The 24,619-nt window shown below is 41.7% G+C and overlaps 1 non-coding gene across 1 annotated transcript; it reads left to right on the top strand.

The window, feature by feature from the left end:
- The first annotated feature begins 13,868 nt into the window (after positions 1-13,868).
- On the top strand, positions 13,869-13,939 carry Trnag-gcc (transfer RNA glycine (anticodon GCC)). The gene has a single exon. It is a non-coding gene; the product is annotated as a tRNA-Gly (tRNA).
- Positions 13,940-24,619: the final 10,680 nt, after the last annotated feature.

The raw sequence follows: 24,619 nt of genomic DNA on the forward strand, positions 1-24,619 counted from the left end.
ACTAGCGAAACCAACCAGTATCCAGTGTCCAAGGGTCTCTGTTCCTAGAGTAGCGAAAGCAACCAGTATACAGTGTCCAAGAGTCTCTGCTCTTAGACCAGCAAAAGCAACCAGTATCCAGTGTCCATCAGTCTCTGCTCTTAGACCAGCGAAACCAACCAGTATACAGTGTCCAAGAGTCTCTGCTCCTAGACTAGCGAAAGTAACCAGTATCCAGTGTCCAACAGTCTCTGCTCCTAGTGTAGCGAAAGCAACCAGTATCCAGTGTCCAACAGTCTCTGCTCCTAGACTAGCGAAAGCAACCAGTATCCAGTGTCCAAGAGTCTCTGCTCCTAGAACAGCAAAAGCAACCAGTATACAGTGTCCAAGAGTCTCTGCTCCTAGAACAGCAAAAGCAACCAGTATACAGTGTCCAAGAGTCTCTGCTCCTAGAACAGCAAAAGCAACCAGTATACAGTGTCCAAGAGTCTCTGCTCCTAGAGTAGCGAAAGCAACCAGTATCCAGTGTCCAACAGTCTCTGCTCCTAGACCAGCAAAAGCAACCAGTATCCAGTGTCCGACAGTCTCTGCTCCAAGAACAGCAAAAGCAACGAGTATCTAGCGGAGCCATGACTTGGCGGTAATAATAATTGATAATAATAATTATTATATTCATATAGCGCTGAATCTTGTGCAGAGACAAATCAAAGCGCTTTCGCACCAGACATTCACACGCATGCGTAACTCTAAAACTGATAAAAACAACAACAACAACTGAAGACAGTAACAGTAGCTCAAGGAGGCGTCACTGCGTTCGGACAAATCCATATACGCTACACCACATCTGCCAAGCAGATGCCTGACCAGCAGCGTAACCCAACGCGCTTAGTCTGGCCTTGAGAAAAAAAAAATTAAAAAAAGGAAAAAATAAAATAAAATAGATAAATAAATAACTAAATACATAAATAAGGTTAAAAAAAGAAGATAAAATAAAATAAAATAACAAAATAAAACAAACAAACAAACAAAACTAAATAAATGAATAAAATAAAAAGAAATGAGTAAATGAATAAATAAATAATTGATACATACATAAAAGAGAACTACTGTTAATAATGATAATATTTATAAGGCGCAAAAACTTTATTAAGTCAACTGTAAGCGTAAAAAAAGATAGTAATAATAATAACAATTAAAAAAGCAAAGAAAAAAAGAGAACAATGATGATAAATAAGCAAATAAATGTAAAACTGACGACAAGGAAGAGGCAGGGAAGGGAGGCTATTTTGGGAAGAGGTGGGTTTTTAAGACCAGACTTGAAAGAGCTGAGTGCGGAGACCTGACTTGGCGGTAATGCGCCCAATTAGGAAGTGTGTCCAAGGGTTCGAGTGATGGTCTGGGTGCTAAAGTTTTGGGTCGGTGAGATGATAAACGTGTGCAACATGTATGCACGTACTTAGAGCGAGTAAAAAGAACCCACGGCAACGAAAGTGTTGTCCCTGGTGCCGATAAATTCATGTCTGCAGAGATCCAAGAGATGGGTGGGGTGGCGCTGTATAGTGGCGACACGCTCTCAGTCCCCCGGGGAAAGCAGCCCGGATTTAACACAGAGAACGATCTGTCGTGGAAAAAAAAAATACAATGCAATAATAATACTAATATTCATATAGCGCTAAATCTTGCGCAGAGACAGGTCATTCACACGCATGCATAACTCTAAAACTGGAGAAACTGAAGACAAGGAAGAGGCAGGGAAGGGAGGCTATCTTGGGAAGAGGTGGGTTTTAAGGCCTGACTTGAAAGAGCTGAGTGCGGAGACCTGACGAAGTGAAAGAGGAAGTTCATTCCAGTTGCAAGGTCCAGAGTCAGAGAAAGAACGGTGGCCAACAGCTGAGTATTTGAATCTGGGTATGCATAAACAGAGTGGTTCCCTCACCTCCAGCAACCTCAAAACCCTCACTTACACCTAGCCCCCCCCCCCCCCCTGCCCCCCCCAACCATCCTCAAACTACCCCGACCCTTCAAAAGGGAATTCCTCAGTTTGTTCACGTATCTTTTATGAACACACCCACATATATGCAGTGCACGGGAGAAAGTAATGTGGCGGTCCTTTTGCTTCTTCTCGATTGGATTTCTCTGCTCCTCACTTCAGCATTTTCGCGAATTTTTTCCCCCTTCTAATGGTACTGTTCTTTCCCCCGTTTATCTATCTATACGATCATTATGAAAACACACACACACACACACACACACACACACACACACACACACACACGCTCGCGAGCACACACACACACACACAAGCACGCACACACCCCTTACTCCTCCTCCTCCTCCTCGTTCTCTCAAGGTGAAATCAAAATGTGCACTTTCCCTCCTTCATACCCGCCACTCCTAACAAAAAACAACAACAAAAAACACTTAGAAAAATAACACGTGATAAAATAAGGAAAGGCAGCTGCTGCTGCTGCTGAGATTCCCAAAACGAAACTCATGTGAACTTAAAAGAAAGAAAAAAGGTATCCATCTATTATGTGGCAACAACAGTTGCAGACAAAACAAATTAAAACGAACTTGAAACAGAAAAAACCCCAAAATAATCAAATGAAATCAAACAATGGTTTGGTTTCAAAACGAACTGAAAAAAAAAAGAAAAAAAAAAAAGAAAAAAAGAAAAAAAGAAAAAGAAAAACTAAAATAATCAAATGAAATAGAATAATGGTTTTGTTGTGTTTTTATTTCTTCACCCCGAATTTTGAAAGACTGTGTGGCCACGTGCTAAGACACAGGTGCTTACATCAGGGGTAAAAAAGAAGGCACGGTTGATGCACCTTTTGAACTCAGACGAGTTTATTCTACACCCCCTGTCTGCTCCTCCACGATGAAATGATATCAGTGTGACGGGCGCAATAGCTGAGTGGTTAAAGCGTTGGTCTTTTCAATCTGAGGGTCCCGGGTTCGAATCTCGGTAACGGCGCCTGGTGGGTAAAGGGTGATGGGTTTTGCTTTTTTTTTTCCCCCGATCTCACAGGTCAACATTTGTGCAGACCTGCTAGTGCCTGAACCCCCTTCGTGTGTATACGCACTCAGAAGATCAAATACGCACGTTAAAGATCCTGTAATCCATGTCAGCGTTCGGTTGGTTGTGTCTGTCTCACCACTATCCATTCTTGATTCTCTCAGTTTAAATGTTTGACACTGAAATAAATAGATAGATAGATGGGTGGCTAGATATAGATATAGATAGATAGATAGGTAGATAGATAAACGAACAAATAAATAAATAAATACATTTAAGCACTTGCCCTTATAGGGCAGACGCGTTTCTACATGTATAAATTGTATGGATAAGTCTTCCGGCATTATCATTGGTACGATCTGTCTGTAAAATGTCTTCCTGAACCGCCTTCGAAACATTCAGCAAACAAATCACCTGGAATCAAATTTGTCAAATCTCGCTCTGTCAGCTAGACATAGGGCCTATATAGTGCGGGCGTGCATCGCAGTCCTCAACACAAGTACTGACAGAGAGACAGACATGTAGACAGACAGACAATCAAACAGACAGACAGACAGATAGACAAACGCTCTGTCATGCTGGAACTCTTTCCTTTCCCCCAAAGCCCTCACTGAACAGAATGGACCTTGCAACAGCTGGTTATCAGACTGAAGCTGCCAGCAGCGGCCCATCCGCCTCCGTCACTTTAATTAACAAGAGAGGCAAGGCCTTCAAGACTCACTTGTGATAAATTAAGTCCCCTAGCATTAATTACAGAGTAATTTCCCTTTTTTACTATCTGCACCAAAGCGTTTGCAAAATAAATAAAAATTCCATGCTTAGCAAAAGAAGTTCCTGTTTGAACCAAAAATGATAATAATGACTCCTCTTGTTGTTGTGTCAGAATAAGAGGTCAAAGTGCCAAGTTTAGAGAATACGTAAAATATAAATATAACAGTAAATGCAGTTTGCATATAATTAGGCTTCTTTTTAATTTTTTTTTGTGCCCATCCCATAGGTGCAATATTGTTTCAAACAAGATGACTGGAAAGAACTGAATTTTTCCTATTTTTATGCCAAATTTGGTGTCAACTGACAAAGTATTTGCAGAGAAAATGTCAATGTTAAAGTTAACCACGGATACACAGACACACAGACACACGGACACACACACACACACACACACACACACACACACACAGACAACCGAACACCGGGTTAAAACATACTCACTTTGTTTACACAAGTGAGTCAAAAAGGCACGGAGGAATAAACCTTGAAAGGTACACTATCACACCCCACCCTGAAAACAACAGTACGCTCACGCACGCACGCACGCACGCACGAACGCACACAGTCCCTTACCCACACACATACAACTATGCACATACATATACACTTATACAAACACACACAGACACAGACACAGCCACAGACAGACAGACCCAAACACTCAGACAAACACACACACACACGCACGCAAACACACACACACACACACACACACACACACACACACAGAGTGTCATACGCATATACATACACGCAGGTTCCATCCTTTTCTCTCTCATCTAATATCATTATCAGCGAAAGGACGTTCATCTGGAGACAGTCAGTCAGACAGAAAACACGGGTGAATAAATCTAAAAAGGTCACCTTTACTTCCCACAACACACACACACACACACACACACACACACTCACACACACACACACACACACACACACACACACACACACACACACACAGAGTGTCATACGCATATACATACATATCTGGAGACAGTCAGTCAGACAGAAAACACGGGTGAATAAATCTAAAAAGGTCACCTTTACTTCCCACCAAACACACACACACACACACACAAACAAACAAACAAACACCACACACACACACGCACGCACACACACACTATCACACACACACACACACACACTCACACACACACACACGCACACACACACACACATAAACAAACACACGCAAAAACACAGGCAGACAGACACAGAGAAGGATAGACAAACAGACAGACAGATAGGCACACACAGACACAGACAAACACAGACACACACACAAAGTAAAGTTCCAGAAATTGTTCGTCCGACATCACCAAACAAGGAAAGATAGACAAAATTCAAAGGAAGATATAAAGACAAAAATGCACGAAGGAAAAAAAAAAGTAGTTAAGATCCGCGGCTGAACCCCCGACCTTAAGAAAAGAAGAAGAAGAAACAAACAAAAAAACCACAAAAAACAACAAAACCCCCCCAAAAAACAAAAAACAAAAAAACAAAAAAACCCCTTGTACGTCCATGCACTTTCACGTCTATTTGACCTTTCAACAAAAACATATATAATGCTGTTGGCCAAAGCCGACACAAAACACAGTGCTACATAAAATAACAACAGCAGCAACAATAACACACCCACACACACACAGCGTGTGGAGTGATGGCCTGGAGGTAACGCGTCCGCCTAGGAAGCGAGAGAATCTGAGCACGCTGGTTCGAATCACGGCTCAGCCGCCGATATTTTCTCCCCCTCCACTAGAACTTGAGTGGTGGTCTGGACGCTAGTCATTCGGATGACGATAAACCGAGGACCCGTCTGCAGCATGCACCTAGCGGACGTAAAAGAACCCACGGCAACAAAAGGGTTGTTCCTGGCAAAATTATGTAGAAAAGTTAACTTCGATAGGAAAAACAAATAAAACTGCACGCAGGGGAAAAAAAAAAAAAAAATGGTGGCGCTGTAGTGTAGCGATGCGCTCTCCCTGAGGAGAGCAGCCCGAATTTCACACAGAGAAATCTGTTGTGATAAAAAGAAATACAAATACAAATCCCGCCAACCCGTCTACGTCGACAAGTCTTTTTTCAAGTTTCAAAAAACCCTAATCAAAATTAATGGCTTGACTCAAGCTAGCTGACAGCTCGCCGTCTAGACATTATAATTCAGCAACAGTTGAGTGAAAGTGCATGCTGATAAGTGCGTGTGTGTGTGGGTGGGTGGAGGGGGCAGGGTGTGGGGGTTAGGAGGAGGTGGAGGGGAGGAGAAAGAAAGTAGGTGGAAGGAAGGAAGGAAGGAGAAAGAAACCTTTGGGTGGAAATGGAGACGAGGAGGGAGTAGGGGGTAGAGAGAGCGAGAGAAATGACGCCAAACGTGGAACTTTTGCTTCCAGGTGTTTTGTCAAGCAAGGGGCAACGAAAAAGTCGGAGCTTGGTGTTTATTTGCTTATTTGTTTGTTTGTTTGTTCGTTCGTTTTCGGCTCCAATTTTGAAACAACCAGGGTCAAGGTTAACTAACGGCCAAGTTTAGAGCGCATAGCTGGCTACGTCACCCCCCCCCCCCCTCCTCCTGCCCTCCACCCCACCCCCCTTGGTGGGCATTGGGAGTGACGTCAGACTGTGACCCAATTTTACGTATCTTTTTTTTTTTTACTTTGTCTACTTCGATAATGATACCCGACCCCTTATCTGCCACCCCCAATGTGTGTGTGTGTGTGTGTGTGTGTGTGTGTGTGTGTGTGTGTATTGTATTGTACTGGGTTTTTTTTCACTGTGTGAAATTCGGGCTGCTCTCTTTGATGATGCCTTTTTTGTCTGGCTCCAAGTGTATTTGTTTCACGATCAAGATGGTTTTTTTTTTTGTTTTTTTTTGGACTGACATAATTTTGCCATGGACAGCCCCTTTGTTGCCTTTTGGTTATTTCAAGTGATCTAAGTGCATGCTGCACGCAGGACCTCGGTATACACGGTTTATAGTCTCATCGGAAAGACTGGCACCTAGACTGCCACACAAGGTGTAGTATGTGGGGGAAGGGGAGAATGCAAAGTTCCTGTCTTTGTGGGGTTGGAACTCGTGATAACGCAGTATAACTAGAACATCGCTCCACACACACACACACACACACACACACACACACATATATATATATATATATATATATATATATATATATACAGACACGTACACGCACACACACCCACGCACGCACACAAGCACACGGACACAGACGTTGTTTATTGTCATTGACAATACTATCCTTTGGCAAGGGGGACAATGTATGAACAAAAAAAAATTACGGCGGTTTACAGAGAAAGTGACACATTGCTAAAAGTAAAAAGAAAATCAACGACAAAAAACAAAAGCAACAGCAGCAAAATCATAATATACAACATATTGCTGAGATTAAAATGGAAAATAAAAAAGCTCGACCATCCAACTTTCTACAAAGTCATTCAGAATTATAAACTGTAGAACTGGCATCAGGGTAACAATGTTTTTTCGATAACTATAAGGCTTCCGAAGTTATTTTCCTTTCCCAACAATACCAAGCTAGGGCGATCTTTTTCTTCATCATATATCAAAAGCATACTGATAAGAATCATGTTCTTCAGGTTTTCACCGTTAAAAAGTAAGAATTTCGTTCGAATTTCTTCATAATACTTACACATAAAAAGGAAATTAGTTTCATCTTCAACTGAAGCACCACACATCGGACAAGGGGACCGTGCGGACGTGTCAGCAGAGAACCATTTTTTGTTAGCATTTAGGCCTAAAGATCTAAGTCTGAATCGAGCCAGACTTGTTCTGTGCCATTTATTACTTATTACTTTAATAGTTTTTTTTTTCTTCTAAAAATGTTCTTAAAAGAAAGGAACCAATTGTACTTTTCCGACTCTTCAATGTGGGCATGCCAATCGTGTTTGTACGAGTTAACTGATATGTCTTTAAATTCTGCGAGAAATATTCGATTATTGCCAACACCCTGACACATCCAGACAATCCAAAAGCCCTGTCTGGTTAAAACATTCTTTACAGAAAAGCCCAATTTTCTTTCCTAGAATCTAACTGATTTAGCATCATTCCATAAGCCTGTCTGCTTATTCTTGTCAGTGGGAGCTGTATTGATCCAAGCCAGTATCTAATACATTAGATCTTTGATTTTATATGTAGCGGAGTATCGACCAGTTTCACCTTATGACATTTTACTGGACGAATGCATAGCGTTTAACTGCATATGTATGAACTTTTTCCATTTTCTGACTATCGTACAGTTCCCAGTTTTCTGCACCATATGTTAGAATTGGTTCAATTTGTGAGTCAAATAGTTTCCAGAATATAGAGAAATCGATACAGTTCAGTTTTTTTTTTTACTCACTTGTGTAAACAAAGTGAGTCTATGTTTTAACCCGGTGTTCGGTTGTTGTGTGTGTGTGTGTGTGTGTGTGTGTGTGTCCGTGGTAAACTTTAACATTGCCATTTTCTCTGCAAATACTTTGTCAGTTGACAAAAAAAAGGGAAGACACGGCATACAGTTAATTCCTGGTGCTGTTGAAGTGTTTTTGTTATTGTTTACTGATGACGTTATTCTTATATCAAACACTACAGTAGCGCTACATAACCAATTGGATGCACTAAAGTTCGAGGCTGATAGGTTAGATTTGACGGTAATTCTGGACAAAATGAATCGAATGGCTTTTCGAAAGGGAGGGCATCTTTCAATTCACGAGAAATGGTTCTATGGAGACTGTGAGGTTAAAGTAACAAATTCTTATAAATATTTGGGTCTTCCGTATACAACTAAGTTGAGTCTTTGAAGTGCATGGATGGAAATTTGAAGAAACGGAAAGAAGGGGGTAGTGGAGATTATAAGATCTTTAACAAGAGAGGCAAGGCCTTCAAGACTCACTTGTGATACACTTAAAAAAAAATCTAATCATTAAACTGTGTTCTGTATTTGTTATAAAGCTTCGGGTTGAAAGAAAAAGAAAAAGAAAAAAGAAGAAAAAAGTCCTAACCGCAGATTCGAACCTCGCGTGTTGGGATGAGAAGAAACTGTCTTATCCATTACACTATCGTGGCTTTTTAACTGACGTTCAAAAATATAATATTTAAACATGCTTTTGCAGGGCGATAAATCGATTGCGGTATTCGCAGTGAGAACGCTGTTGGGGACTCAACAGCTTGTTTAACTCCACGTGGGCATTCACACAGGTCAGAGTGCATACATCTATTACCTACGCATGCAAGCAGGTAGTGCTATTCACTTTTAAGCGCCGTATACAGTCATTTTTGCACAGTATGTTCCACAACAGATTTCTGTTGGCGGAATCAAACGCCTTACAACGCACACACACACACACACACACACACACACACACACACACACACACACACTTACCCCCTCCCCCCCAGCCCCCCCCCCCCCCGCACACACACACACAGAGATATAGACAGACACAAAACAACAAAACACACACATACACACATATACACAAACACAGACCCAGATACACACACACACACACACACACAATACACACACACATGACACACACACACTCCCCCCTCCCCCGCCCCCCCCACACCAGTATCGACACGCATGCTGTCTTGAACAGAAGCCATACATCACACGTTAAGTCCAACATAATTTCTGGGGCTGATGGCAAGGTCAGGAGCTGCGTGATCTTTTTTTTTCACCATTTTTTTTTTTCATTCAACATTCTGTCCTTGACACTGCAATATTTTTTTTTCTTCTTTTAGTTCTTTCTTTCTCTTCTTCCTCCTCCTCCTCCCTCCTCTGTCTTTTCCTTCCCTCCCCCTTTCCTCACTCCCCCTCCTCACCCCCTCATTATCCTCCCCCTCTTCCTTCTCCACATCTGTTTCCTGGAAAAGTTAATTTTACGTAATATCGGACTCGCTGTTGCTGGTGTCGTGTGTGCGTGTGTGTGTGTGTGTGTGTGTGTCTGTGTGTGTGTGCGCGCGCGCGCGTGTGCGTGCGTGTGCGTGTGCGTGTGTGTGTGTCTGTTTCTCGATCATTCAACACAATATTCATTTTCATCGGATTATGAAAGAAAGAAAGAATGATATTGGAAGAAAGAAAAAAGGAATTGCTTCCTTAGTCTGACTCACTCTGTCCACTCTTCTCCTCACCCACCCACGTGGTTGTTCGATCTTGTCCAAGTTCCAGTTCAGCTTGCATAAGACCGCAGTTAATGCTAGCTAATCCTTCCATCACCTCATTCTCCTCCATATCCCCAAATCCTTTTTACCAGTTCTCGGGGAAGGATAAGATTTCCGGAAAGAAATACAAAATTGTGGGCGATCTCCAGTCGGTGTGTGTGTGTGTGTGTGTGTGTGTGTGTGTGAAACTAAATTTAAATGGACATTCTCGAGCGGTGCACGTTTTGTATTGTGATCAGTGCGGTCTTCATGTTGTGCACAAATCCGATAGTTTATACCATGAAAACAGTCAGCAAATCACAGTGACGTGCGAAGCCAGCCATTGTAGATTTTACCATGACAAGGCTTCGGCTTCTTTGCCCGACAATGTCCGTTCAAATATAGAAATTTTCCCTGGTGACGACGTTCTTAACGCGCTTTGTCTCCAGATTTTCTCTAAGCGTTTTTGTTCTACTTATGTGAAAACATTTGATTACTCACACTTTGTGTTGCCTCAATGTAGTTTGATGGTTTTTCGCTGTAAACGTCTTTGATCAATAGTTGATGAATACTCTTTTCACATTTCTGGTAATGTTATTCATACGAACGAAACCCGAAAGACCCCTTTGTGGAATTAACGAATATAGAAAAGAAATTATGCACATCGTTGACACAACCATTTGTTTGATCTAACAATTTATTTTATCTACCGGTGCAACATTTCGAGAAGAAAAGAGCTCTTGGTGAAGGGTAAACTTATTTTTCGGGGTTCGTTCTTTTCAAATGAACTGACTTTGATAAGATTAAACGATACAAACACAGTAGAAGTGCAGTCTAAACAAGGTCCCACATGATATTTATGATCAGCAATGGTGATATCACCTTTTAACACATGTCTCTGATAAATGCACAAAACATCCTCAATGCTGCATAAGAGAGTTGCAGTAGATATGCGCAAAAGACAACGAACAAACAAAGGGTAGCATTGCACAAAAAGCAACGTTGAAGTCTTGCACCTGATTCGCTAGAAATGATGACCCTATCAAATCCACCATCGTGCTTACGAAATGAACACGTCCAAATCTTAGCGCCTGAGCCAGTACCGCTACTGAATTAATAAGAAGCATTCGGTAATGTTTCACTCATACTCAGTAGACGATACCTATGATAGACTGGCTTTTGTTCATTCCGCGACGGGCGCAATAGCCGAGTCGTTAAAGCGTTGGACTGTCAATCTGAGGGTCCCGGGTTCGAATCTCGGTAACGGCGCCTGATGGGTAAAGAGTGAACATACTATCCTTTGGTCAATCTGCGGTGTAGCCAAGTTTACACAATATATCGCAAAGCATAGTTCCACCCAAAATATGCACAACAAATATTAACTACATTTACAATACATAAAAAAACAGTCTTACATGAAAAGACTATGTCTTTAAACTCTTATGAAAAATAATATGTAATTACCAGTAGCCAGAACCACAGAGCACAAACAGTGAGACCTTTTCCTTCCAAGCCTCTGTGACAGACTGTGTCGCTGGCCAGTTAAACCGGGCAGAGAAAAATATACTCACTGACCAGTTCAGAAAAAAATGCTCACTGACCAGTACAAAAAACACGTGCAAACAGTCAGAAGCACTTGAACTCCCCTGCACGAGGAAATCAGATTGTGGCAATCCGACACACACACACACACACACAAACTGTGTGTCTCCCCTTTCTCTCTCTCTCCCCTGAATGTATGTGTGTGTGTGTGTGTGTGTGTGTGTGTGTGTGTGTGCGTGTGTGTGCGTATCTGTGTACGCGTGTGCGTGTGGTTATGCGCGTGTGTGCATGCGTAGTTGGTTACTGCACATATTTGCACTACGCCTTCTCTCTTCTTCACAGTCAACACAAACCACACTTTAATTAAAAAAACACAAGCAGACACGCGGACATTGACCAGACCGTATATTACGTTCGGCGTTTGTGTTACCGTGTTCAGTATTACAACGCATGACTCTTTGAAAGATTTTGCTTCTGTTGTGGTAACGTGACGTTACGATATTCAAGGACTGCTGATTGCACGGTTTTTAACCAACTTCTGTGAATACCTCCTTTTTTTAAATTTTTATCACGCACTCAAATATTCTTCACCCTCCCCCTCCACCACCACCACCACCACCACCACAGACACATACTACACGTCAAGTATTACTTACAGTGAATAGACGTTAATTGTAAAAAGAAAGGACTCGGTCTCCTCTTTTCCCTGACAGAAAGAGAGAGACTACAAAAACCTGGGTTGGGAACTAGGGATGAACGACGTGGGGGAGTTAACAGTAAAAGTTCGGCAGCGGCAGATTTGGAAGGACAGAAAATGAAATGAAAGGAAGCAGCAAGGAAGTAGGCGACAAAGCACAATTGATTGCCTCGGTTTATTGGCCTCCAAAGGTAGTAGTCACGTCAACTGACACTCATGACCAGACCTCTTCTGACGCTGAAGTGATCTAGTTGCCACGCCACTCACACACCGTGAAGACCGTTGCTATCTTCTTTTGACAGTAACCAGCCCCCAACCTCGATCGTTAGTCTCCTCCCTCCCTCCCTCCCTTCATCGTTCCCCCTCCCTATCGCCCCCCACCCCCCCAACGCCTCCCCCGATGACCCCTTCCACAGCCACCTTAATAATTTGCTTCCGTGTCTGTCTGTCCCGATGAGGAACACTAGTCAGGATTGTATTGTATTGTATTGTAGTATTGTATTATTCGTTTTGTTACTACAGATTTCTCTGTGAGAAATTCGGGTTACTCTCCCTCCCCAGGGAGAGCGCGTCGTTACACTGAGAGCGCCACCCTTTTTTTTTCAATTTTTAAAAATTTCTTATCTGCTTGCGATTTTGTTTTCCTATCGACGTGGATTTTTCTGCAGAACTTTGCCAGGGTCAACCCTTTTTTTGTTGCTGTGGGTTCTTTTACGTGCGCTAAGTGCATACTGTACATGGGACTCGGTTTATCGTCTCATCTGAATGACTAGCATCCAGACCACCACTCAAGGTCTAGTAGAGGTGGAAAAAAAAAACAAACTACTGGCGATTATGGGTTCGAACCAGCGCGCTCAGATTCTCTCGCTTCCTAGGCGGACGCGTTACCCACTAAGGTCCACAACAGTCCACTCGGTGAGACGCTGGACTTGTGATCCAGTATTCACCGGTGATCAGGGTTCTTGGAGGCCTCGTTTCGGCAAGGCGTTGTGTCCTTGGGGAAGGCACTATGCTCACATTGTTCTTACTCCACCCAGATGCGAATGGATGGGGATACCTACCTGGCTTTGGATGGAGGAAGAGTGAAAACGCGCGGAAAGGAAACAAAAAGGGAAGGATCGGGCCCCGCCTTACTATGCCGAGCCATAAAGACAGTGAATATGAATTCGCTGTCCTGATGTTCCTAAAGGTCTACGGGGCCTTTCACCATTCATCCTGCTCCAATGTCTGATCCGCACCTTTGTCTTCCCTTTCTCCACAGCAAAAACATTGAGAGACAAAGAGATAGATCTATGAATGAATATGAATGAAAATAAAGAAAGATAACTGGAAACAGACAGACTGACAGGCACACATAAAGAAGGAAAGAAAAACAAACAAACAAACACAAAAAGAAACAAAAGAGAACAAGTAGATAACAGTATCCTTGTCACCAAGTCGTCTCAAATACGAGACTTCTACATTACAGGAAAACAAATAAACCACCATTAAAAACACACAAAACAAGCAAAACACACACACACACACACGCACACACACACGCGCGCGCGCGCGCACACACACACACACACACACACACACACTAAACCCGAAAGTGATAATTCACAAATCTCCTGCCATCTATCTATGGACAGACCGACACCAACTGGCTTAATAATAGAGCGACCCAATCATCCATCTGATGCCCTGATAACCAGTTGTCGGTAGCATCGGTGGTCTAGTGGTAGAATACTCGCCTGCCACGCGGGTGACCCGGGTTCGATTCCCGGTCGATGCACATTTTTTTTTTTTTAGAAATGAGTGTGTGGAGGAGAGGGGTAGAGGAGGTGCAGGGTAATGTGTGTGTGTGTGTGTGTGTGTGTGTGTTGGAGCTCATGTACGTTTATATGTATTTGACTGTGCTTTCATATCTGTGAAACTGCATGTTTGGTGCATATCTGTAATGCATGTGTGGTTGTATGTGTGAATGTGTGTCTTCATGTTTTACATTTATTTGCTTATTTATCATCATTGTTGTCTTATTTATTCATTTATTTATTATTATTATTTTATTATCATTATCATTACTACTACCTTTTTATATCATAATTGTTATTTATTTATTTATTAATGTAAGGTTATCTATTATTTATTCACCTTTTTTTTTCTCAAGGCCTGACTAAGCGCGTTGGGTTACGCTGCTGGTCAGACATCTGCTTGGCAGATGTGGTGTAGCGTATATGGATTTGTCCGAACGCAGTGACGCCTCCTTGAGCTACTGAAACTGAAACTGAAACCAGTTGTCTGGCAAACGTGTTTTGGCGTCCACATTTGAAGATGCTGAGATCGACGACAGCCAAGTGGGGATGGAGATCAGCTGGCATGGGACCAATGAAGCTTTTGATGTATGGATATTCAGTTTCTTTTGACAAAATTTGTTGTTGTTGTTGTTGATATAGCATTAACTTTGAGTTTGTAATATTACGGAGAATAGAAATGTGCATGACAGTTTTATCTCATGTGAAAGTTTCTTCACGCCGGTGACAATCCTAACATTTATTTTTGCATGCCTCAAATAAGACAACCGGTACTAGGGAATACAGGCTACTAAAACCATACTGTCTGTGCAGCAGAAGTAAAAGTAACTAAAAAAAGCAAGGAAATAAACAAACAAATAAACTAACGACACACAGTTTCAGTTTCAGTAGTTCAAGGAGGCGTCACTGCGTTCGGACAAAACCATATACGCTACACCACATCTGCCAAGCAGATGCCTGATCAGCAGCGTAACCCAACGCGCTTAGTCAGGCCTTGAGAAAAAAGAAAGAAAAAAAAACGAAAAAAAAACCCCGAAAAAACCCAAAAAACAAAAAAAAAAAAAAAAAAAAACAAAAACAAAAACAAAAACAACAACAACAAAAAAACAAACAAACAAACAAACAAAAAAACCAAACAAAAAACGGGGGAATAAATAATAGATAAGCTTGCATAAATAAATAAATAAATAATAATTATAATATAGAAAAAGGTAGTAGTAATAATGTTAGTAATACTAATAAAATGATAATAATAAAACATAAATAAATAAATAAATAAATAAGACAACAATGGTGATAAATAAGCGAATAAATGTAAAACATGAAGACACACATTCACACATACCCCCACACATGCACAACAGAAATGCACCAAACATGCAGTTTCACAGATATGAAAGCACAGTCAAATACATATAAACGTACATGAGCTCTAACACACACACACACACACACACACATTACCTTGCACCTCCTCTACCCCCCTCCTCCACACACTCATTTCTAGTCTAAGTATCGCAGCTTCCACGACACACACACACACACACACACACAAATACACACTCACAGAGATGAACACTTACTTGTACAAGCACATATGAAAGCACAGTCAAATACATATAAACGTACATGTGCTCCAACACACACACACACACACACACACACTTTACCTTGCACCTTCTCTACCCCCTCCTCCACACACTCATTTCTAGTCTACGTATCGCAGCTTCCACGGCACACACACACACACACACACACACAAACACACACTCACAGAGATGAACACTTACTTGTACAAGCACACACACATACGCCCATATCTCCCACCCCCAACCCCACACACGTACATACAAAGATATATATATATATATATATATATATATATATATATATATATATATATATATACACGTTCCAATATCCTGTTGCTCCCACAGTGTAGGCATGCATACACTCACATACCTCATCCTCTACCCCACCTCCCCCCGCACTCCCACCTCCCCCTCACACACACACACACACACACACACACACACACACACACACACACACACGTACACATATCTCTCCTGACACTTGTGTACACTTTCACTCTCGCGCATTCACAAACGCACTCAAAAGCACAGACCCACACATACACACAAACACACACATACACACACGCACAGAGGCTGCCACTGACTGGCCGCAAGAGGGATGGGAAAAGATCTCTGATGCCAAGAACGTGGCGTCTAGTGTGTTGCTCAGTCTATTGTATTTGGAAAGGCCCACAGAGACTCTGTTCCGTTTTGAAGAAATTTGCGCAATGTTGGTTTGGAAATGATGCCGATATTTGTTTGATTTGCAAAGCATCGTGCTCTACCTTTCATGTTAGACTTGCGGCCGCTCCCTCTCTCTGCTTCTATTTCTTTGAGGCGATCGATGGTGTGATGGCCTTGTACCTGTTCTTTTTGGTATTCTTTGACTTTTCTGAGGATTTCCGATTTTCCTAGATGTAGGCCGCTCGTTGGTGTTGCGTTACCAGCAAGTCTGTCAGCTCGCTCATTTCCCTTAACACCTGCATGTCCCGGGCAGTATGACCATGTGAGTTTTTTAATCTGAAAGTTGCGCATTGCGTTATGCCACTCTGGGCTTCCCATTCCGTTTTCAATTTTCTGTATGAGGTTCATTGAGTCGGTTAGAATCATGGCATGTTGGTTTCCGGGCGTATGGATGGACGATAGCCACTGGAGGGCATGTGTCACAGCTTCAACTTCCATCGTTAGGCTGGAGGTTGTGACTTTGTAGGCAGCATTCTCTTCCCAAATTGTTTTTCCGTTTTGTTTCGCAGTGAATCCCCAACCAGACTGGTCTTTGGTGACTGAGCCATCTGTGTATATGATGATGTCCTCTTCTTTACTGTTTTCTTCTATAAGTAGCTTCACTTCCGCATCAGTTTTGCCCTCTGGCCATTCCCGACAATGTCTTCCTAGAGTGGGTGAAATGACTGTGTTGAATAGATGGTTGAGGTTTTCGGGGGTTTTCCCCCATTCTTTTGTTTCTTTCAGGTCTTGTAGTCGGCATACTAGCTGGATTGTGTCTTCTGCTTGCCCCATCCATGATCTTCCTCGTCCTAGACGGCTGCCTTTTGGTTCTTTGACTGCGTAATGCAGTGGGTTTTGAGGGTTTTCTAATGCTTTGAAGTAGGTCTTGACCTGTTCTAACTTGTTTCTGGCCTGCACTGAAGGAAGGTCAAGCAGGTATCGCATGGTTTCTGTGGGCGTGTCTTTTGTTGTTCCAAGGATCAGCCTCATAGCTTCACACAACAACAACAAATACACAGACAAAATGCATTGCAATCGATCTTGAAACAGTAATGAAAAAAACAACAACAAAAAACAACAACAACAACAACAAAAATAAAAAAAAGAACTCTCACTGCAATGTCTAGAATGTGGATGCTAACGAACACCCTATGGGTAACCTATCTCACAGAGCTCCATTCACTTTCTTTACCCATTTCCCCATTATGCTCCCTGCACTCTTCTCCTCTCGGTACAATGATTTCCCAGCGGGCAGACCTGTTCTCTCCTTACCCTCTTATCACCAAATCACCACAGACACACACTGTATCAAAGGATGAATCCTGGAGGGAGGTGGGGGTGAGGGGGGGAGGTGAGAGAATGAGCCATGAAGGCCAGAGAAGATGGGTTACCTGGCACCTCGTCTGATGTCATAACCCTCGCGGACAGAACAAGAGAATGTTAGTGGGGGGAGTAGAGGAGAGGAGCTGGGTGAGGTGAATGTGTGTGTGTGTGTGTGTGTGTGTTGGGAGAAGGAGTTGGTGGGTTCGGAAACAACAAAAAAACAACAACAAAAAAACAAAAAACAAAAAAACAAAACAAAAACAAAACGGGTCAATGAGAGCTAGGAATGAGACATGGACACGGACACGGACATTGTTTTATTGCCATTGACAATACTATCCTATGGCAAAGGGGACAATGTATGAACAAAAGAATAACGACGGTTTACAGAGAGAAATGGACACATTGCTGAGTTCAGGTTCAATAGTCTGGGTGACCTTGTTATGAGATGTTCAGTGGTGTGGGTGACGTTATGAGGTGCCTGGTTTAAAACACAGCCGTTATAAAACATGACAGTGGCGTGTGTTACCGACTCCACCCTCCACCCCTAACTCCTCCTCCACCCACCCTGTCAAGTTTCTCCCCCACCCTCCCCCACATCCCTACTCAGCCTTTCCTGACAATGGCTATGTCTGCGAGGGTCACTCTCGCTCGTGTGTCAAGACCGAAGGAAGTAACTGCCGGGTATTTGTGATAAAATGACCATCACTGCACCGAGAATGACCCATCATCTGTGTTGTCCTACCTTTCCCTATCCTTCCCCCCTCTCCCACACCACCGTCTTCTCTCTGTCCCCCCCCTCCTTCCTTCCTTCCTTCCTCCTCCCCCTCCTAGCAACTAAAGCGTTCCGTCTGATTCTCGCAGCTCCAACTGATCTGGCTTAACGCCAGCAAGAAACTGGGCTGCGGTGTGTTTTAGGGAATACGGCATTAATCTAAACTGATGCTGGACGGGGTCAAGCAGTACTATCGGAAAAGATGCTCCGCTTGTGTGTAATGTTTTTTTTTCCCCTTATATATGATAAGTTAGGTAAACGTGCGTGCACACGCGCGCGTATATACACGCATATATATATATATATATATATATATATGTGTGTGTGTGTGTGTGTGTGTGTGTGTGTGTGTGTGTGTGTGTGTGTGTGTGTGTAAGGTAGAATATTTGGGTACGTGTGCGTGTGTATGTGTGCGTGTGTTTTCTTTGTGTTTCGTTCTTATCAAAGCATAATTTGTTTGACAATCCCGTTGCTTGATGGGTTTTAAAATGTGCTGCTGTACTTCTGTATGCGAGTATTGATTTATGTGTGAAGACACTGGGTGTTTCTGCACGACAAGAGCTTTTTTGTCTTCTATGACATTTTAGCATTCATTCACACAATGCTAAGAGCTAGGGATTGTTCCACAAGATCCCGCGACGCTGCCATTGTCTCCCTTCCTGTCTCCCTGTACAAAAACAAAAGAGAGAAATCAGACTGCTCAAATTGGAGAGGGCTCAAACTGCTATTCATAGCAGGGAAAATGCTTTCCAGAATCATTCTGGGCAGACTCGTCCCCACAGTTGCGGAGGAAAACCAATGCAGTTTCAGAGCAAACCTAGGAACAGCAGACATGATCTTCCTCTTGGGACAGATACAGCAAAACTGCAGGGAACAAAACATGGGGCTATATGCAGTATCGATTGATCTGACCAAAGGTTAGCTGAAACGGGCCATGGAAGATAAATCTCTTTGCCATGTTGCAGCAGCTCCACAAAGATTAGCTGGGGCAAGTGAAACACAACAGAGTTCTGTCTGACCCATTCCTGTCCATAGCGAATAATCTCTCCAGGCAGTCGACAATCGCTTTGCTGACGCAGTAAAGGACTTTAGTCTCACAATCAGCCTGAAGAAAACAGGGGTCCTCCTTTAGATACCACCACACGGTTCCTACAGCCCTCCGCACATCAGCATTGATGGATCAATGCTCAACACAGCTGAGAACTTTACATACTTTGAGAGTGTCATCTCCTGTGACGCCACAGCTTCTAAGGATGTCAACAACCGCCTTGTCAAATCCAGTGAATCCTTTTGCCGTCTGCAGAAGCGCGTCTGGAACAACCACTCCCCGCAGTTGTCAACAAAAATCCGTTTGAACAGAGCTGTAGTTCTCACTGCTCTCCTCTACGGATCAGAAGCCTGGGTTTTGTACCGAAAACAAGCGCAACTCCTAGATCACTTTCACCAACGATGCATTCGTACCATCTTGGGCATTTAGTGGCAAGACTATGAAACAAACATCTTTTTTCATCGGAAAGACTAGCACGCAGATAATTAATCCAGGTCCAGTGGGCGGGGTAGAAGCCAAAAAAGAAAAAAAAAAGCGGCTCGTGCGTTACTCGAACCTCACACCAGCGATCTCTTCGTTTCCTGGGCGGGTGTGTCACCACTGGGCCACCTCCCCATTTTCCGCTGGCCTCGTTATATATGTCTGCAGAGGCATCACGGGGGAAGAGGGGCAATTTTGACTCAGGCTTTGGAATAGTAAGGGACAAAAGGGAGGTCAGAATATAGGAACATCGCATGAGAAGGTCCGCGACCTCGTGCGCTTCCTGTCGCATTGGCATGGCCGTCAGGAAAAGTTTCAGTATTCCACCCACTGTGGGAAGTGAACGAACCGCCCATTTTCCTCAGGGGAGTACGTAGGGGCTCTTATTAAGGAGACCTGAAAGTAGGTGGTGGAGAGGGAGAGGCAGTAGAGTAGGGTGCTACTTCCTTTCTATGCCAGCTTCGTCGTCAATTCCTTCCTCGCCTCGGGATTTTGTACCCAGTCACAAGTCACGCGCACGTGCACGCATGATCTTGCTAGCAAAACTAGGGGAAGTTTCTTCTTCCGCATGATTAGTCCTAAAATCACTGCTGCTAGGCTTTGAGCAATGACCGGAATGAAATAAGATGACGCTGGGGGTGACAAATAACAAAGCAATACTGATCGGAACGAAAGAGAATGGGACAACCCAGGGCTCTTGTTTGACCATAACCGTATGGCCATTGGACTTGGCTTTTCCTTGGCGGACGACGCTTTGGTCACTTCAGTGTTCTGCATGCTGTTGATGGAATACATGACAATAATAATAGGTGGGTAGCGTCTATTCAACCAAATTATGTAAAGTGGTCGAATGATTTAAAGGAAAACTATATTGAACAGTTTGATGATGATGCAATTAATAAGCTTGATCATGATTTAGATTTACTACTAGGACAGCCTGACTCTGTTTCAACAGACGCAATGAATTCCATTGTGAATAAAGTGAATGTAGTCTTGTTAGATAATGCTAGGACATTGGGAATGGTTAAGAAGAAAAAGAGGGTAGACAGAAAGCATGAACAGAAATCATTTGGAGAACCTTGGTTTGACGAGGAATGTAAGCTAAAGCGAAATCGTTTTAATTGAGCCTAACGTAGGGCAAAACGTAATAGAAACAAGAATGTTTTCTTGAATGTTGAATGTAAACGAGCTGCTGAAAAGTATAAAAGATATATGAAAAAAAACCCACAAAAAACTATAACTTAGATTTAGCCACAAACCTCTATTAGTTGCAGTCGAAGGATCCGAAATCGTACTGGAGTTTGTTAAATAGAAATAAGAAAAAGAATAACGTGAAATTACCTGACTGTAAATTATTTTATGAAATGTTTAAGAATATGAATCTTGAGAACGGTGATAATGATATAGTTTTTCTTTAGAAGAAAGTGATTTTGAAAATCCTCTACTCAATGATTTGATATCAAAAGCTGAGGTTGTTAAATGCATTACAAAGTTGAAAAACATTAAGGCATGTGGATTAGATAATATCATCAACGAATTTCTGAAAGCCTCAAATGATAAAATGGTTAACATATACGTTAAATTATTTAATCTTGTACTATTGACTGGCAAGGTTCCATCTGACTGGACTGTAGGGATCATAAGACCAATTTAAAAAACAAACAAACAAAGGTTCACCCGATACTTAAACAACTATCGTGGTATCACAATGTTGTCGTGTTTTTACAAGCTATTTACAAGTTTACAGAATGAACGGCTAAAACTACACATCGATAGTTCGGGTATACTGGGTCAGGAACAAGCTGGATTTAGAAGTGATTTTTCAACGTTAGATCATTTGTTTACTTTATATGGCATCATTGATATTTTGCTGTTTAAGAAAAAGAGATTATATTGTGCTTTTTTTAGATTACAAGAAAGCTTTTGATAAGATTAACAGGATGTTCTTATGACTAAGGTGTGGCATAAATGGTAAAATGTTGCAAGTTAAAAATAAATATGTATGATGACGCTGAATCATGTGTTACGGCCAATGACGAATTCTCGGAATTTTTCAGTTCAAATGTTGGGGTGAGACAAGGAGAAAATGTGTCTCTGATAATGTTTGCATTGTTTTTAAACGACATGAAATCCCACTTAGAAAAATATTTAGATGGATTAGAAAACATACTTGATGAGGCTAGGAAAATGAATATGAGTGAACAAGATTGTAATATTTTCTTGAAACTATTTGTTCTGCTTTACGCATATGACACTGTGATTTTCTCAGAGACAGCAGTCAGTTTGCAGAATGGTCTTACTTCGATGAGTCAGTATTGTGAAAAATGGAAGCTTAAGCTGAATGCTAAGAAGTGTAAAGCAGTAGTATTTTCTAGGGATAAAGTAAGAACATTTCCTGATTTTTATATCGATAAGGACAAAACTGAGGTTGTAAGTGACTACCAGTATTTGGGATTTAAGCTAAATTACAATATTAAAATGCATGTTGCCCAGCGAGATTTATATGATCATGCTTCAAGAGCAACATTTGCATTACTAAGGAAAACTAGCCAACTTAAATCTTCCTGTCGATTTAATGATTGATTTATTTGATGAAACAGTAGCCAACTTAAATCTTCCTGTCGATTTAATGATTGATTTATTTGATGAAACAGTTCTTCCTGTACTTACATATGGGTGCGAAATTTGGGGTTTTGATATTTCCGAAGTGGTGGAAAAATTGCAATTAAAATTTTATAAACTAGTTCTAAAACTAAGACAATCCATCCCTTCATTTATTGTTTTCGGTGAAACTGGTAAATTTCCCCTGTCTGTGAGATCCAGAATGCTAGTGTTTTGGTTTAGGCTCGTTACAAATCAAAGAACGTCTAAACTGTCTTCGGGTGTTTATAGGTCTCTTCAATTTATACAGTAATAACGTACATCAGAACCAGTACTTTAAAAGTGTTCATACTTTCTTGAATGAAATTGGATTAAGTTGTTTCTGGTTGAAGCAGCACAGTTTTGATGTACATCCTACGTGGTTAAAAGAGAAAGTGAAACGTTGTTTAAAAGATAAGATTTTGCAAGATTGGTATAGGCATATCGATAACAATATTATGTATATCAATTACAGGATGTTTAAACAAAAGATGCTTATTTTACAGTGTTACCAAATAATTGTGCAATAATTATTGAGTTAGTTACGTTAGAACAACCAATAATCCTTTCCCTGTTAATAGACAGCGTTTTGACAATTTACCCAGAAATGAAAGAATCTGTGATAAATGCTCCACAAACGACATTGTTGATGAGTTCCATTATTTGTTTGTGTGCCCTTTTTTTTTGAAAGCATCAGACAAAAATGTTTATCTAGATATTATAGAACCCGCCCGAACTCCATTAAATAATACCTATTGTTTTCTGAAAAACAAAATCAAAGAATACTGTTAAAACTTAAATCCTTGGTTTCTGCTATACGTAACTCTTTTCAGTAATGTTTTGTCTATTGATAAGATTTTTTTCAAATGGATTTTTTTTCGCTTTTTTTTCGTTTGTTTCTCTGTATTATGAGTGAAATAGTACTTGTCAATGTGCATATTAAGTGACTGAACGAATGAGCCTACTTCTTGTTTTTGACATCACTCTTTTTGTATTTATAGGATATGTGTAAAAGATGAACGCATGTAATGTTTCAATGCCCCTAGGGGGCACACGAAATACACTCCTTGCCTCGCCTTGCCTTCATTATTCATGGCTGTAACTTGCACAGTGACTGGGTACTATTTTTTTTAAATAATTTTTTTTAAAAAAGAGGCCGCAGTCGTAAGCGATCTGGCTGAGCAACAGGCTTTGTGTCCTTCCGATAATTAGGAATGACGTTTCGTCCGTGGACAACCACCTTGGGACTTTCGGCTCCGGAGTCTTGGTCTGTGTATTTTTGGCCCTGTGTATGTTCGGACATCGACTTTTGACTCGTGGACTTTTGGTTCTCGACTTCCACCCTGTGAACCTTTTTGCCCGCCGATTTCAGCTTTCGGGCCTTTGGTCCGTTAACTTTCACCCATGGTGGGGGTTTCAGATGAAATAGTATCATATACATTATCAATTTTTCTTTCAATTTTGTTAGTCTGCATATGTTCTTTGTTCTTTGTGACAGTGGTGGGTACAATCACCAGTGTGTATACATGGGTCAGAATGTTCAAATCTTAAAATGTAGCTTTTGTATCCACAGGGATAAAAACTATCTGTAAGACTGTCGTGGCCAGGGTGGGAATTCGCATGTTTAATTCAGACAACGCCATCGACTGGACGAGGGCTGCTGTTTTGATCAGCGTCTTCGGATCCCTGGTAATGTGCAGCTGATGAACAGTGTCAGCAGAGAAGTTATGTCTGCACTACGTCTAATTTTGATGTTGACTGGGAGTAGGAACACACCCCACGTGATAACGATAACAACAACAATGATAATAATGATAACAACAACAACAACAATGGATTTATATCTGAATCTTGTGCAGAGAGAAATAAAAAAGCCAGCACACCAGTTATTCACACACATGTATAACTCTTATTTCACAGAGATGGAAGATGAAACTTATAAGTACATGTAAATAGAAAACTACAGAAGTTGTGGAAGGGGTGGAGGGAGATGTTGTTAGGGGAGGGAACGTTTTAGTGTTTTCTTCCGATCCATGAAATTGGCAAGCATTCTCAGCTGGAGTGATTTTTTTTTCTATCTCCCTCACCCCCT

Source organism: Babylonia areolata, chromosome 1 (genome assembly GCF_041734735.1).
Source record: "Babylonia areolata isolate BAREFJ2019XMU chromosome 1, ASM4173473v1, whole genome shotgun sequence".
Classification (NCBI taxonomy): domain Eukaryota; kingdom Metazoa; phylum Mollusca; class Gastropoda; order Neogastropoda; family Buccinidae; genus Babylonia; species Babylonia areolata.